The sequence below is a fragment of the Felis catus genome, chromosome C1 (genome assembly GCF_018350175.1).
Source record: "Felis catus isolate Fca126 chromosome C1, F.catus_Fca126_mat1.0, whole genome shotgun sequence".
Taxonomy (NCBI): Eukaryota; Metazoa; Chordata; class Mammalia; order Carnivora; family Felidae; genus Felis; species Felis catus.
The window spans coordinates 137,339,296-137,355,631 of NC_058375.1; the positions used below are offsets into that span (position 1 = coordinate 137,339,296).

At 35.4% G+C, this 16,336-nt stretch overlaps 1 long non-coding RNA gene across 2 annotated transcripts in view; it reads right to left on the reverse strand.

Moving 5' to 3' along the window:
- Positions 1–16,336, reverse strand: part of LOC109502680 — a 799,154-nt gene that overhangs the window by 253,911 nt on the left and 528,907 nt on the right. Inside the window, exon 9 of one of the 2 annotated variants that reach the window (XR_006583187.1) lies at positions 13,653–13,722. This is a non-coding gene — a long non-coding RNA (uncharacterized LOC109502680). Of the gene's footprint in view, positions 1–10,566; positions 13,723–16,336 lie in introns of those variants that run through there. The other variant, XR_006583188.1, reaches the window with a different exon arrangement.

Genomic DNA, 16,336 nt, shown 5'->3' on the forward strand with positions numbered 1-16,336 from the left:
GCTCCTGAATGACATTAAAATAGTGGTTTTCTCTAAGCAAATCATATCACAATGATATACTATTATTTATATAGAAATTGAATTTCAATAAAAATTTCGTAATTTTACATGATGAATAGTCTAACACAGGACTGGTTATCATAATGCACAGATACCTTAGATGGAAACTTGAACGAATAAAGACATGGTCAGAAACGTAAGCATACAGAAATAAAACCAACATAAATAGGGAAACGCTTTCGAGAGTTTTAGAGTTTCTTATATCAAAGCTTGGGCTCAACACAATACAGAAGCCAGACTGGTGATGGTATTTTTGGCATAATAGAAAGAAAAAAGTAAAACTTCCCATAATTTATCCATGCAGATCCTGCCCTTTCTGACACCTTAAAAGCCTCTGACAATTTTTCCTTGTGTACATTCTTGAGTAATGTTACAGTAGTACAATTTGAATCTTTAGATTTGAAGACCAATATTTTATTCTAGTTTTCTTTGTGTCAAGTTCAGTATAGTAGATAAGCTAACATCATTATAAACCACATTATCAAAAGGTGAAAAAAGTAATAAGGCTGTTTTGCAAAATGCATGAGCCACAAAAATACCAGAGATGAAGTGTATGGACAACTCATAAAGTAAGAGAATATTATTAACATAAGCTGAAGACTGTCTTGAAGAGAATATGAAAAGTGAAGGAACATATCCCCTAGTCAAGAAAATGGTTACATTTCAATACAGTAATAAGTATGTTTATCAATGCTGATGAGAGTTGAGTGACATAATGATTGTGTAAAAACTGAAAGGATGAAACCTCCTCTTTGGGGCTTGACTTACACATTCTCTCCTGTGTCTTAAACTGTGGTGTTAAGAAACCACAGGCCATACCTCTCTCTTCCCCATAACTTGGCCCTGTCATGCAACCAAATTATAGCTGTTTTCCTCATGTCACTGGGAAATGCCTTTATTATCTTTATACCCTTATGAAAGAAGAGTAGAAAGGAAAAAAGAGTTGAAAATATTCAGGTAACACACAGCCTTTCCTAGGTGACCTCTTCAAAGCTCAGTATCTCATAATAATCAAAAGTCTATTGTTCATTCCTGTTACATTTTTGCTGTGTGTCTCAGATGTGTTTCTTCTTTACTTCTCATGTCTTTATCATAGGATCCAGGCAGAAGGAGTCACTAGATTCTGGGACATACTACTCCCATGGAAGAGGGAAAGGAGAATGGCCGACCCACTTCATGGCTCATAAATTTCTGTTCAAATATAGTGTGGATATTTCAGCCTTTATCCCACTGGCAAAATTAAATCAAATGGCTGTGCCTCACATCAGTGGGTCACAGAAGTAAATGCCTCCCAGAAAGATTAATCTTCATTCACCTGGCAACAGGAAGGTATGCACAATCCTCTTACAGAAGTGAGGTGAATAAATGGTAACAATAAATATAATTTGTTATATCTCATCCTCTTAGTAACATATTCCCTTGCCTTCTGTCTGCACATAAACAAACTCCTTCCCAAAGAAGGCATCTCAAAAAGTCCCAACCCATCATGACATTAGACTCAAGTCTAGGGTCTGATGTTTATTTCTACATCATGAGTATGGCTACTGTTGATACAAAGATACATGAACTACAAAAATAAGTTATCTGCACCCTACAATGCCCAACATTCAGTAGTGACACAGGGATGTGTTAATCACAATAAATACTGTGTTAGAAAATAAGAAGAATGGGAGGCACAAAATAATTGGTCCATAGCAAAGCTGACTTACTCCTGGAAGATATTTAGGGTACCCATCTACTTTGGGGATAAAGAATCTTCCAGAATTTGTCTTCAATTCTGTTTCATGATTATATCACCAAGTTCTTTGGTTATGCTCCATCTCAAATCGATCCTTCCTCATTTTCCTTGGGCACATCTAACGAAAGTATTAAATTGTATACCCTCCTTGGGGGCTTAATTAGTGTTAAGAGATGCATCTTGTCCATAGATGAGAGCTCAATGTCATTTTAACTGTCGCATTGTGTTTTTGTCTAATTTTTTGTTATGCTATATTATGGTTTGTTGGTCCGGTCTAGGAGTTATCTTGGCAGTACAAACCTCTCAAATCTCTTGTCTGTATGATTTTAATAAGCTTTATGTTCCAGTAAGAATGTCTATAACTCTTTTTGAAATATACTTTTCTCTCCCTAGACATGTCAATACCTAAAGATTATCAGGTTTCAGCAGAAACACTATACCATTTGTTTGTTTCTTTGTTTTTCCTGTAAGCCATTTTGTCCCTCCCCAATTTTTTTTTCTGAGAATCAATTTAATCTTGTTATGGAATTTAGCTAAGGCAACTCAGTAGCCTCCATGATTCCATCTTTGGGTTAGGCCAAACTTCAAGAAGTCTTTGTTATGCAAAGCATTTGCCAGTTTTCAGTGGTTGAAGAAAATGGTTGTATCTTTCAATCCTCTGATTTCAGAAATTTCTAGATCCATGTTTTTCTTCCATGATTTTTAACCTTTTTTCTAAGTTCATTCTTTTCTTAATACTTCTTTAATGCCGTCAAACACAACCAAGTCACATCAGTCACTTTTTGTTTTTCAACTTCATTTAAAATGGCAAGTTTGTTAAGTATAGTAGCAGCCTTTCAAGTTACCGCAAGAGACAGATATACCAAATACATCACCACTCAATAAAGTTTCTCCATGTTTCCTGTCTCTCCTGAGAGTTCCCACACCTCCCAATCCATAGTCCTGAAGCCAATGTCATATATTTTCGGACTTTTGCTATGACTGCATCCTGTTTATAGGTACCAATTTCTTATCAGTTATATTTTCTGACATGTTGTGGTAACAACAACAAAAGACTGGATATGGTTGCTTGCATTGCATTTAAGTTAGAGATCATCTCTGCTTCACTTGTCTTTTCAGCTAGGATGGGAGGAGTAATCTGAAGGAGTCAGCATCTAGGAGCTGCCATTTCATGGCAGGAAGAGAACATGATGCATCTAATAGTTCTTAAACCTTCTTCTCAGACATTATGGCTGTCAATTCTGATCACACTGAATTGGCTCAAGTGTCACATGACCAAGTTCCCAAAATGGGCTAGAGTCCTATGTGTCTGTCCAGAGATAGATAAGCAAATAATTTCAAATACGAATGCAATCTATATTAACTCATGGTTTCAAAATTACTGAGGAACAGTATTAATACTGCATCCAAAGTTTCTAGGCAGATTCAAGATACAACATGTGACTAGTTATGGAAACAAAGACTGTGATTGTCCTAGGAAGTTCACATTTAGTTACAAATATATATTTGTGTGTGTGTGTGTGTGTGTGTGTGTTTACCTATTAATCTTAGTATGTTATGTTTATGAGAAAATAATTAAAAAATAAGAAATCAAACAAAAAACATAGGTGCTAGATGATACTCTTGAAAGACGTTATTCAAAAAATGATTATATTACTTGTAATAGATTAGGTTTTACTGTTACCTCCTGCTAAGACAGTGAAATTGCAGACAAACTGTGACTCTCAAATTAAGAAAAACACAGAAGCATTCAGAATTAACAAAGTTCAAAACTCAAAACACCTCACCTTTGGTGACAAAGTACATCTGAATCTTGTATTTGTGGAATTTATAAATTGATTCATAGGAGACCAAGAAATGATCAGGCATCTTGTTATAGATAATCTTACAAAACTGCAAATGTTTGAGAAGCAAAAAAAAAAAAAATGCATACATTGTGTCACTCAAACAGATGTGCCATAGAAACAGAGCAGTCAGATGTGGATTAAATGAATCTTGTCCCAAGTAAAGGAACTACAGATTTCTCTCATTCCTGCACCAGCTGCCTCAGACATTAACAATGTTAGCAGCTAATGGAAAAGGTGACTTAGAAGCTTGATTCTGGGGAAACACCTGTGGGGCTTATTCTACCCTTGATAACCATTACTAAATACAGTCTTCCCATATTAAACATAAACTGAATGTAGAATCCAACAAAAGAGCACACTCAATTATATCAAATTAGCATCTGAGTGTATGTAATCACAGAGTTTAGACCAGAGTTATTAAGCTGTCCTTTGTAGCACAGTGACAACGGTTGAAAATGATCCCATAGTATAATATAAGGGGTTTTGTGAATGCACAGTGGCATCCTTTATGTTTGGATGCTGACACTGGAGTTTTACAGAATATTTCCACACATGCAGGGCTGAGAAGAAAGAGCAGGCTTCGTCTTTTCCAAAGTACTTTCTAATCATTTTAAATTTTGCCATCTGACAAGAAAAGTACTTCTATGGCAATTCTAGATTTAGAATAAAAGTTTGAGTATGATGAACAGAGATAAAGTTCACACTACCTGGATCTTCAAAGCCAGTCACAACAACAAGACTCTAAATCCCCAAGTTAAAATATTTGTAGCCTCCAGCAATTCTCCCCAAATGCCAAAACAAAAATAATATTTCTAGACAAAGGTTGTACATAGAGAAAGTATGGGACCAAGAAGTTTGCCTTGCTGCTACAACCAATATCTTTAAATGAACAGTGCAACGCTTATGTGATGTGATGCTTCTCAGATGTCCTCTCATCATTTTCACCTGAGCAAGAGCCAATTCTAAACCCACTCCTAGATAGAAGAAGTACATGGAGGTTCCTCCTTTTGCACCTTTGAGGAGACAAAGGACAACTATGCTACAGACTGGGAAACCTACCTGACCTCTTGATACTGATTCACACTACATTGCTCTCTTCTCTATAGTTTAGCCTTTATAATACTGTAAATCCTCTGAGACTAAAAGCCATTCATCAGACATTGCTGTAAAGTGGGAAAGGCTATTAATCAGACCAAGGTAGCTTTGAATCCTAGCTCTGCCATTTATTAGCTATGGCTTTTCTAGTTTCCTCATCCATAAAACAGATACAATCATTGGTCTAGATGGCTTTTTCTCTCCCATCTTCCCTCCACCTTTCTTCATCCTGTCCTCTGAGGCTGATCTTACCGACTTTAATGAGCATATTTCCCCTCTCGCTTCTGGTTGTTACAACGTTGGGTTTTGGAGATTAGGTAGCAGAGGGAAGTTCAGCGGGAGTCTTGGCAGGGTCACAAGGGCTGGTGTATTTAGCCCCTGTCAGCTGTCCACCTCCATGACAGCCCTTTGTCTGTCTTCAAGTGTGGCAAACAATCGTGCCTTTTGCTCCTTAAAGCCGAGGTGGGGTAGGGCTACCCATGGCCCTTACTAAATTCATGTTACCCACTATCCAATGTGGATTACCTAAATTCTGCCCTATCCTTACAATTAAACTCTTTATTAGTTAATTGAATAATCTTAATTTGAATGCTCCATCCCTTTCCTGTGAAAATGCTAATTGATACAGCACTACATTCCTCTTTAGATTTTTTTTAGATGCTATTTATGGATATGTTTTTATCCTCAAAACCTGGGACAGCTGTTGATATATCCTATACATTTAATACATTTTAATGAATCCATTAATTATTCAATTGAACCAGAGTTGGATAATACCATTTGTTTTCAGAAATACTAGCATAGGATATATGCTAATGATATATTCAAAAAATATAGCTTTTTCTCCTGAAAATAATCTTCTTTAGGTAGCCAATGTATGAATTCCACATCAAGAGAATCAGTATGGATTCTTACATGAGCCATAAAATTCAGGGCCTTCTGCCCGTTCTATTTAATAAATTAGTCCACAATTGCTTGTGCAAATTTTATTATAGTGTTGTCCCTTTATTCACAGATGTTAACAAAATTCACTGAGCAGAGCCAACATCAGGATTGACAATTCAAATCCATATTGATTTGAACTTGTGATTGAGTTCATGTCAACTTGTGATTGAGTCTCATGAACTTCAAGGTCTGTGATATTTTAGCCTACTTTTAACTCAAGAGCCAGAGAACACTGTTCTTGCCATATGTAATCTCAGTTTGGAAATCTCAATTTTGAAAAACCTGTTACCATTAAGTAATTACAAATTTGTTCCAACTCTGTTATTTTCCTGAATTCTCATTCATTAGGAGTCATTAGGAGGATTTCTTGCTTATCTTTTTTTTTTTTAAAGTAGGCTTCACGCCCAACAGGGAGCCCAGTGCGGAGCTTAAAACTCAGGACCCCAAGATCAAGATCTGAGCTGAGATCAAGAGTCAGATGCCCAACTCACAGAGCCATCCAGGTATCCCAATTACTTGCTTATCTTAAATTCTTTAAAAGATTATTTTGAAAGAGACAGAGCATGCACACGCGCGCACACACACACACACACACACACGCACAAGTAGAGGAGGGGCAGAGAGAAGGAGAGACAGAATCCCAAGCAGACCCCACACCATAAGCACAGAGACCAATTTGGGGCTCCACCTCAGCAATTGTGAGATCATGACCTAATCTGAGATCAAAAGTTGGAGCCTCAACTGACTGTGCCACCCAGGCACCCCATTTATCTTAATATCCTGTAGAAGATGCTACGGTTGGTTACTTTTGAGAAAACTGAGAGTAAACAAGTGTAACTTCAGTTTTTTGTAACAATTCATGTACCATAAAAAGATTTGTGTTACAAACAATCCAACGTTTCATGAGTTACATCTAATTTTTCTTTTGTCACAATTTTCTGTAACCACAAATACATTATAGGAATTAAAAAGTCAATATTGCATTATCTACTTTATGTTACTGTACAAAGTAAAAATATGAGTATCCTAAAAAAATCCGTAAGTAAAAGTGAGATACTGAAAGCCCAAAGGAATTACAGAATAACAGCTTAAATTATTTGAAAAAGAGAATTAATATCCTTAACAAATCATGACGTGGATCACTTTCGCAAAAATCTCAGATAAATTCTGAGGTCCAAATCTTTAAGAATCATGGATGAACTGACAAAGTCATTGTGATATTTGACTTGAGTTGACAAAAGTAAAATTTATGTGACAATAGAGAGACCAGTATTTAATACATAAATTCAGCCTTTCGTTGATGGGGTATCCCACCCCGCCTATTGATATGTTCCCTTTTGCTTCAAAATATGTTCACAGCTTGAAGGTTGGAAAAATTCTTGGCAACAGAATACTTTTTTTGTGCAAAAGTAATGTCTCATTCTGGCAAAACCTAGTCTTTTAAAATTTAAGATATTAGTCTAATCCATATTACATCCAATGGTCATCTTTACCCATCAATGTTCATACGCAGCATACAGGGGGAGGGCCTCAGGTCCTTTCCAAGAAGATTCTTGGTTTTGCATTAGAAAAAATTCAAGAGCAAGCCATTTAGAGAAAGGAACAAGATTGTTAAGTATAGAATTAAGAAAGGAGCTATTTCACAGACAAAGTAGCAATCTCTCCTCCCAGATGGGAAAGAGCACCTCCCACCATCACCCTTTGCCTCCAATGAAGAGTTTTCAAAGTTTTGTTTTTGTTTTTGTTTTAATTAGCTAACCAGATAGGGAAGGGCTTACTCTTTAACTTTGGGTTTATTATTCACATCGGGCAGTTCGTTTTTCCATTCTTAGGGTCTTGGAATTAACCACAGGGAGCAATTTGAAGAATGTCCAGCCTTTGTGCCTTTTATTGCCAGACGGAGTGGGCTCCTGTGGTTTTCCATGTGTCTGATCTTGTGATTCTTTATGATCTGCTGACTTTCAGGTTAAGGGTGAGCCTAAAACCGAAATGGCTTTACTTTGGTCAACTTCTTTCCAGAGTCTCCCTTCCTGAGTCAATATTAGTCAATTCTAACTAACTATATTTCTTGAAGCTTGAATTGAATCTCTGATATAAAATATCACCAATGGATAGTATAGGGTCCACTAATCAATTTTACTCAATTCCTTTCAATATAGTCTTTACAATTAAAAGATACAAATACTTATTGAAAGCTGGATAGTGTGTTAAGAACACCCAGCTAAAGAGGAAACAAGCTCTCTTTTATAGGAGTGGATGACCTAATACAAAAAAAAATTGCATTTAAATTAATATCTATGATACAGGGTATATGCTAATAAAAAATTCATTGTCACAGCAAATAATACTTAATGTCTGGGTTGAGAGAACTGTATGTGTGGGGTATGGCAGAGTTAGAGAATCAATAGTTTTTTAAAAAGTGAGGTGCTTTACTGTGAAGGAGAACATAATAACTGAAGGCCCAGAAGCTGAAAAGTGCATAGTATTAGAGAAAGAAAGAAAGCTTTTGTTATTTATAGTGTATATATATCAGGGAAATGGCAAGAAGGTGGAACATTTTATAAGAGCTTTGAAAGGTGAGACAAAGAATTCTTATTTTTCTCTGGAGGCAACAGGAAGTCATCGAAGGTTTTTTGGGCAAGGAAGAAACAGAGAATGCATGTTTTACAGAAAATATATGTAATGACTAAAAACAAAATTTATTGCAAGAAGGACAATGTATTAGGAAAAGTAAATCCCTATAATACATAAATAGTGTTAGCAGCTCAAACATAACAGAATTTTCTTTCTCTTTAATGTAACAGTGAAGGGCAGGTATTCCTGATACGGCTTAGGAACAGAGGGAGACTCAGGCTACAGTAGCTCTTCCAACTTCAACACGTGGTTTTCATTTTTTTTTTAATTTTTCAATGTTTATTTATTTTTGAGAGAGAGTGGGGGAGGTGCATGGAGAGAGAGGAAGACAATGAATCTGAAGCAGGCTCCAAGCTCTGAGCTGTCAGCACAGAGCCTGACGCTGGAGCTCGAACCCATGAATCGTGAGATCATGACCTGAGCCGAAGTTGGATGCTTAACCACCTGAGCCACCCGAGTGCCCCTCAATATGTGATTTTCAAAGACAGAATAATCATTACTTTCCATCTCCAGAGAAGGCAGGGGGAGCAAGAAGTAGTACACGTAGAACTTTTGTTTATGGAAACAGACTTGGAAGTGGCAGACATCATACTCACCAATATTCCACTGAAAAGACCTTCGTCACATGGTAAGATTTAACTGAAGAGAAAGCCTGGAAATTGACTGTCTGGCTGGGCAGTTACATCTTAGGTGCAAATTCAATTACCATGATAGAAAAAGAGTATAGATTTTCCTGGGCAACTAGCGGGCTGAACCACAGATACTAACAACTCCACTCTTTATGTCAAAGATTCCCGCTGGAGAATAAAGTGAGCCTGAAAAGCCTCCCTGCCTCCTTGGTTTCTTCTTTTGATTTTGCCTTTTCAATTGTTTTGTTAATGAAATTATCAGCACTGCTTTCTAACCTCTCCAATTCTACTGTGTCTTTTACCTTCCAACCAATAACATGTTTAGCATAAAATTATATTCCAGGGGCACCTGGGTGGCTCAGTCAGTTAAGCATCGAACTTCAGCTCAGGTCATGACCTCACAGCTTGAGTTTGAGCCCCACATCGGGCTTTGTGCTGACACCTCAGAGCCTGGGGCCTGCTTCAGATTCTGTGTGTGTGTGTGTGTGTGTGTGTGTGTGTGTGTGTGTGTGTGTGTATCTCTGTCCACCCCTACCCGACTCGTGCTGTCCTTCTCTCTCCCTCTCAAAAATAAGCATTGAATATATATTTTAAATATATATTAAACATTATATATATAGTTATATATAACTATATGCATATAGTTATATATATAGTTATATATAACTATATACATATAGTTATATATATAGTTATATATATAATATCTAATTATAGGAATCTAATTAAAGGAATATGGATTTTTTGCAGTTAGATACTCTAATTTCAAAGTTACCAATGTGGCAAATTATATTATTGTATTTACAAATATAACAAATTTCATTATCGTCCCCAAATTATCCTCTTTTCTCCATACGAGGGTTGTGAGTTGCAACCTATCTTCCAGCCATTTACAGGACCTTCGTATGGAATGCTACATGGATATAGCATAGATACTGGGTATGCCATGTGACTTTCTCTGGCTAGTGAAATGTAAGATTTGACAGAATGATTTAAGGGACATATTGTTTCATAGTGATCTTTTAATTTGGAACCCAGAATGAATTTAAGTCAGAGCCACATAAAATGTGTAATTGTAGACATGTCATATGATGAAAAAAAGTGTCTGTGTAAATCTGATGGCAATTTGTTACTACCACATAACCTAACAAAAGCTAACTAACACATTAGAACAGTTCTCACTCTACAGCATGGATATCTGGATATTTATTTTCTACAATGTGAATTTCTCCAAACTTAAGATCTCACTCTTTGCTGAACAGAATGAACGTTTCTTTGAAATAGTATAATATGATATGTATTTAACAGAAAGAATATAGCCAATTACTGGACAACATAAAAGATTTCTCAAAGGAAAGGAATCCCATCTACTTATTTTGTAAAGTTTATTCATTTATTTTGAGAGAGAGGGAAAGGCGGGGAGAAGCAAAGTGGGGGGGGGGGAGAGAAAGAGAGAGAGAGAGAGAGAGAGAGAGAGAGAGAGAGAGGGAGAGAATCTCAAGCAGGCTCCACACTGTCAGCTCAGAACCCCACACAGGTCTTGACCTCACAGATTATAACCTGAGCCGAAACCAAGAATCAGATGCTTAACCAACGGAGCCACCCAGGCTCCCCAGATCTACTTATTTTTGAAGCACAGAATGCATTCATTATTTTGGTTTATTTTCAAATTCTACTTGCCTTAAACATGGGCAATAATCTGAACTGACTCCATGCTTGCCACTTACAGCCTGCCAGTACTCTTCATGTGCTGGCTTAATTATGATTTATTTTTCCAATGACTTAGCATTGAAGCACCATAGTTATCTTGATTCACTGACTTTCTTCCTCTCTCATGATTTCTATCTCACTCTATGTGTAATACAGACTCTACCAGGTCCTTTTCCTGTGAAACATTGAACAACTCAGTTTCACTCTGTTTCTTTCCACTGTAATCTCATTCCTACATCTATATTCCGTGTAGCTGAAAAGAGTTTGAACACAATGAGAATGGTTATTTTCTCAACCCTTGTAGTTTCTTCATCTTGTCTCTCATGAATTTCCTAGCACTGGGTCTCCTTTTGTTTTCCTTGCAGCAAATTAACAAACACAATAAAAATGATTTACTTATGATTCTGCAATGGACGACAGACTGTCAGTCAACTTACTACTATGGATGGCTACTGCTTTTGAAAGAGGATAGAAGTCACCATCTATCTGAAAGAATTTTGAATATCACAAAAAATTTAAAATAATTAGTGATAACAGAATAATATATACAATATTTATGAATGAGAAGACATTATTAAATAAATCAGTAGCAGACTTATTATTGAGATGGGTTCTATTACACAAGCTTAGTATCTTACTGGAAGTCTTTTGCATTTAATTAATACAATTTTAAATAATCTTAAAGGTTCATTCTATCAAATTCTATATGTTTTCTACTTGGCCATCATTGCTGATATACAGCTCATTAATGTTATGCGCCAAAAGTAATAACACTCATACATTTTAAAAGTATATTTCTATATTAGTTGGTATGAAACAAAATTATAAGAATCTATATAGATATATATAGATATATACATATTCTTAGAATTCTGGAATAGTGCAGGTGAGAATGTTAAAAGTGGCCATGTTTGTGTTGTAGAAAATAGTTACTTTTTATGCTTATTTATATTTTCTTATATTTTCTACAATTTTTACTCATATACAATAATGTGTATTTCTGATTTTGTACTAATACAAATTTGGTTTGCTTCTCTTTATAACGTATTTGAGGAATACTTGCTATCCTAAAATTATTTTATATAAATTTTGTGTTTTGTAACTCACCATCTATTCCATAAATGTTAAAACAGAGTATGAGAAGAAAATTGAAAGATTAATCTAGAGACAAAATTTTTCCTCTTAACTTGGTAAAATTGAGTTCTACCTAAATAATTATGCAAAGATACAGGTTTAACTCATAACTCTAAAGCAGACCTTTGAAAGAAGTCTTAGTTGGTAAAAATAATACTTTGCCCATTATCTACACATTCAGTTCCAGAGCAACATATTCACCACAAAATAAACTATCTTTTTTACATAAACTATTCTTTCTTGTTAATGTCCACTGATAACTATTAGCTCTTGTCCCCCTCTCAGCTGTAACCATTCACTAATTTTATCATAGAGCTACTAATAAAACTTCATCTTTTAGTCAGAAATGTTTCCACTATTCCAAGAAGCCTATTTTTTTTTTACTAATTCAATAATTATGTTAGCAACATTTTTTGTACCACCAATGTCATCTAAGTAACATTCTGTATTAAAAGCAAGCTTTAGTTTCCATCTATGATTCTACTCTGGACAAGTAGAAATATTCTAGATGGGTCAGTGTCCATTCTGTGTGTATCATGTTATCTCCTGAAATGTGCTAATTTAAAAGAATAAGAACAATCTATCTGTAGGCAGTACTGATACTCACTGGATAATAGTGAGCAAAATTTTATTTACTCTTTGAAATGATACACATTTCCTTGAGACACACACACACACACACACACACACACACACACACACCATCAAAAGAACATGTCTTCCCCCAGAAAATCTTATCTGATAATAAACTTTCCTAATATTTTCCTGCTAAAGATTAATAAACTTCTCTTGAAACTTATATCTAATTTATGTGACTTTAAGGGTCATGCTTTAATAACAATGATGAAACACGATTATTACTTCCTAATGCTGAAATTACAGTTTTTACATTGTAAATTTTTCCTGCTATGCGCCCTGTGGCACTAACATCTTTATCACTCCATGTGTTTCTAGTTTTAAAACCTTTACCCCTGCTGTTTGAAAAATATTTCTCATTTTCGTCCCCTATGGAGTACAGAAATCCCTAAAGGCAAAGCCATTAGTGATTTCTCTGCCTTTCCCCAAACACGTATTATGATCACCAGTGCTGCTCCCACTGCCTCATTGGCTTTTGGTAAAGTATGCAAATGAGATGTTCAAAATACACACTTTTTGCAACTGTGCAAGTTCATACTGATTTATAAAATGGGCAGGCTATTAAAGTGACTGAAAATGTCAGCAAGATTTATGCATGGGTGACAAATTGTATTGGAAATGTTCATTTTTAACATACTGCCCTAGGTTTTTTTTTTTTTTTAACAACCTAGATATTCCCTGTGATACATTTGTTTTAAGGCCATTTTTTCCTCCCCAAACATACTTTTGACAGTGACTTTTTGACTGGAAAAATAAACAATGCTACTTCACAATCATACAAATTGTATTTTATCACAGAAAGCAGTACTTGGAAGATATAATAAATTTCCTTTTGACACCCATTTTCCCTACATACCATTAGTCCACTATGGTTAAATAGTTTCTTTTATAACAGATAACTTGAATTGCATGCATAAATATTGCATCACTAAGATATAAAATTATGTAACTATCAAAACAATTACCCAGTCACCTCTGAGGAAAATATTTTGTTTATATTAAAACTACACAACAACAACAACAAAATGCACAACATAGGGAACAAAAGATAGGAGTGACAACTGACATATGTCTTCTGGAGTTTATAATTCCATCTTTTGAACATTCCATGTTAAAAACGGTCTAAGCGATATTTGTATGACTTTTCTCTATTACTTGTGAATTTGTTCCAGAATGCTCCAGCCCTATCTGTGATTCAAACAGGCAGCTACCGCACTCTCTTACCAGTCCAAGTGTAGTCTTTGAGCAGAGGTCTTGATATTTTATATCTCTCTGGATGACAGCCATTCATTCACTAAAGGAAGCAAAGAAATAGGAAAAATAATACTGGAGCCAATTGATGCAATGTCACTTAGGAAATTAACTATACCATCCTGGCAGACCACAAGACATATACACACAGCAGAAATAACACCAGTATAACAATGTGGTGTAGCACAATTAGAGAAGAATGGATTATAGAAATCAAATGTAGTAAATGAAGAACTGCCTATGATTAATTTTACAAAGAACAGATCTTATCGGCAGCATTATGTAGTCTTTCTAGTTGGGAAAGTTTTGTATTAGAATTCTAATTCTACTTTTTATATTCAGATCAGTTTGCACCAATACTATTATTGCAACTGATTTTCCTAATTAGTTCATTAAGTTGCATAACAATTGGTTTACAACTAACAACTCTTCTTGATGTTAAAATGGTGAAGATAAAATTGATTTAGAGCCCACTTCTGATCATTCATTCTTACACATTCGTATGTCCTGGTGTTTGATGAAGCTCTCCTTCTATGACTGCCAGCCTCTCTACCCTGTTCTCACTGAAGTACCATGGCTATGTTCTTGCTTATTAAAAAGAGTTAGCGTTACGCATTGTACTGAAAAAAAAAATCCAAACACTCTTAAAAGGAAAAAGAAGCAACCAAAAAACATCTGCTTTTCATCAAGGGGTGCCATCTTATAGCTTATACTAAAATGAAAGTTTTCAGAGAAAGCAATAGGAGTTATGAATAAGCAAAGATTTGTATAGGTGAAGATGCAGTTAGAAAAGACTGGGAGAAATCTTTTTTTTTTATTATTTTCTTCTTTTGCTGTTGTTTCCACCTAAATCTTTAATAAATCATTTTAATAAAATAAATGTCATTGGTAAGATATTCTTTGCTCAAATATTTTCTGTTTAAAGGAAATAAATATTTTATGTTAAGGCTGAAATAACCTTGTAACAATGTTTTCCTCTAGATTTTTAACTTTGCTTCCATAATTATTAGGGCCCATCAGTCTCCTCACAAGAGTAAGGGTTTGCCTCCAAGTTATTATCAAGAAGCACACTTTCCTGACTGCCAGTCATTGCCCCAGAGGATACAAGTGGAAACACTCTAAGAAGAACAGAGAGTACATTTAAGAACATCTGGTATAACATCAAGAAAATCTGTCTATAAGACAAGCAAAGGCCACCTCCTTTCCTGGCCCCTGCATTGAGATGCAACAGAGGATTGATTTGCTACAAGTGGTTCAATCAGGAATTTAACTCATAAAGTCTAGGGTTAACTTACAAGATATAAAAAGAACACATATACTTGCACATATAGGTAATACACGTGTATGTAAATATAATGACACAGATATAATGTTTAACAAAAGATTATTTTGAAATCTCATTTGATTTTGTCATCCTTAAAGATTAAATAAAACAAAATTACAACTCCATAACGCATGATGAGTATAAGTGGGGCCTTTACTTTGCATTCAGAGTCCAGGGTGCTAACCGTTATGCCATGGAACTTTACTTTGCACCAAACTGCCAAATACACCTTCTATACAATTAGAAATATCACTATTTTCTTCACTGTTGACCCTCCCCACCAGATGGCTCATGTCGATTTATTTCCCCAGTAATAACTCCTTATTAGCAGACATAACCTTGCCAGATCAAAAATAGATTGAGTTAGTTGAAGAAACATTAATTGAGTATCTAATAAATTCTAGATACTTGAGGTAGGCTGTAGAAGTACAATGATTAAAAAGGCATGTTTCCCACCTGTAAGAGGGTAAAGTATAATAATGAATAGAGTGCCTAGTCTATCACCTAAGGTGAAGTTCCACTGCCAATATAGTTATTGTTAACTGGGGGCGGAAGGAGTGGGGATGTTTACCAAAAGTTAGAATTTTGGTGTTATTCTTTTCACGATGAAGGGTAGTCTCTTGCATAAATTGATGAATCTCAAAAGAGAAAATCTATTTTACCTATTTTTACGTTTCAAAATATAAAAACCTTATATAACCAATCCCCAAACAATACAGGGAAATTTTTAACATCTCCAAATATAATCCCTAGATAAACAGGCCTTTTAACTAAGTACTCTCCCGCCCCACTTATATCATTCTCATTTATCTTTTGAAATCTCAGCCTTGATGTTATTGGACAGTAAAAAGGCTGCAATGGGACCCCTGTCAAAAGACAATTTTCTTCCTTGAATGATAAGCAATGGAACATGTAAGAACAAAAAGCCAACTGATTAATGGCATGCAATTCATCTACAATTATCTAGCCCATGTTACACAGTCATTGTATAGATTGGACTAGATCATTAAATTATGTGACAGCAATCAGCCATCTAACTTTAAAAGAGGTGGGAAGAGCCAATTTAAAAACTTAATATCTCAGGATGATACAGTAGCCTGAGAAAACCAGCCAATTTAGAGAAAATTACCATATGTACCAACCAGAATGATAGATGTGAGCCTCAGCTAAGCATTTGTCCCTGTGCTGATGATGTTTGGGATTCAGTAAAGAACTCTGTGCTTCTTCAATATGTGTTTAAGAAGAGTGGTGGCCCAGGGCAGGAAACACTTAGAAAAATGATGTATAGACTTCAGGAGAAAATATGTTTTCATGGTAACTTTCCACTCTCCAT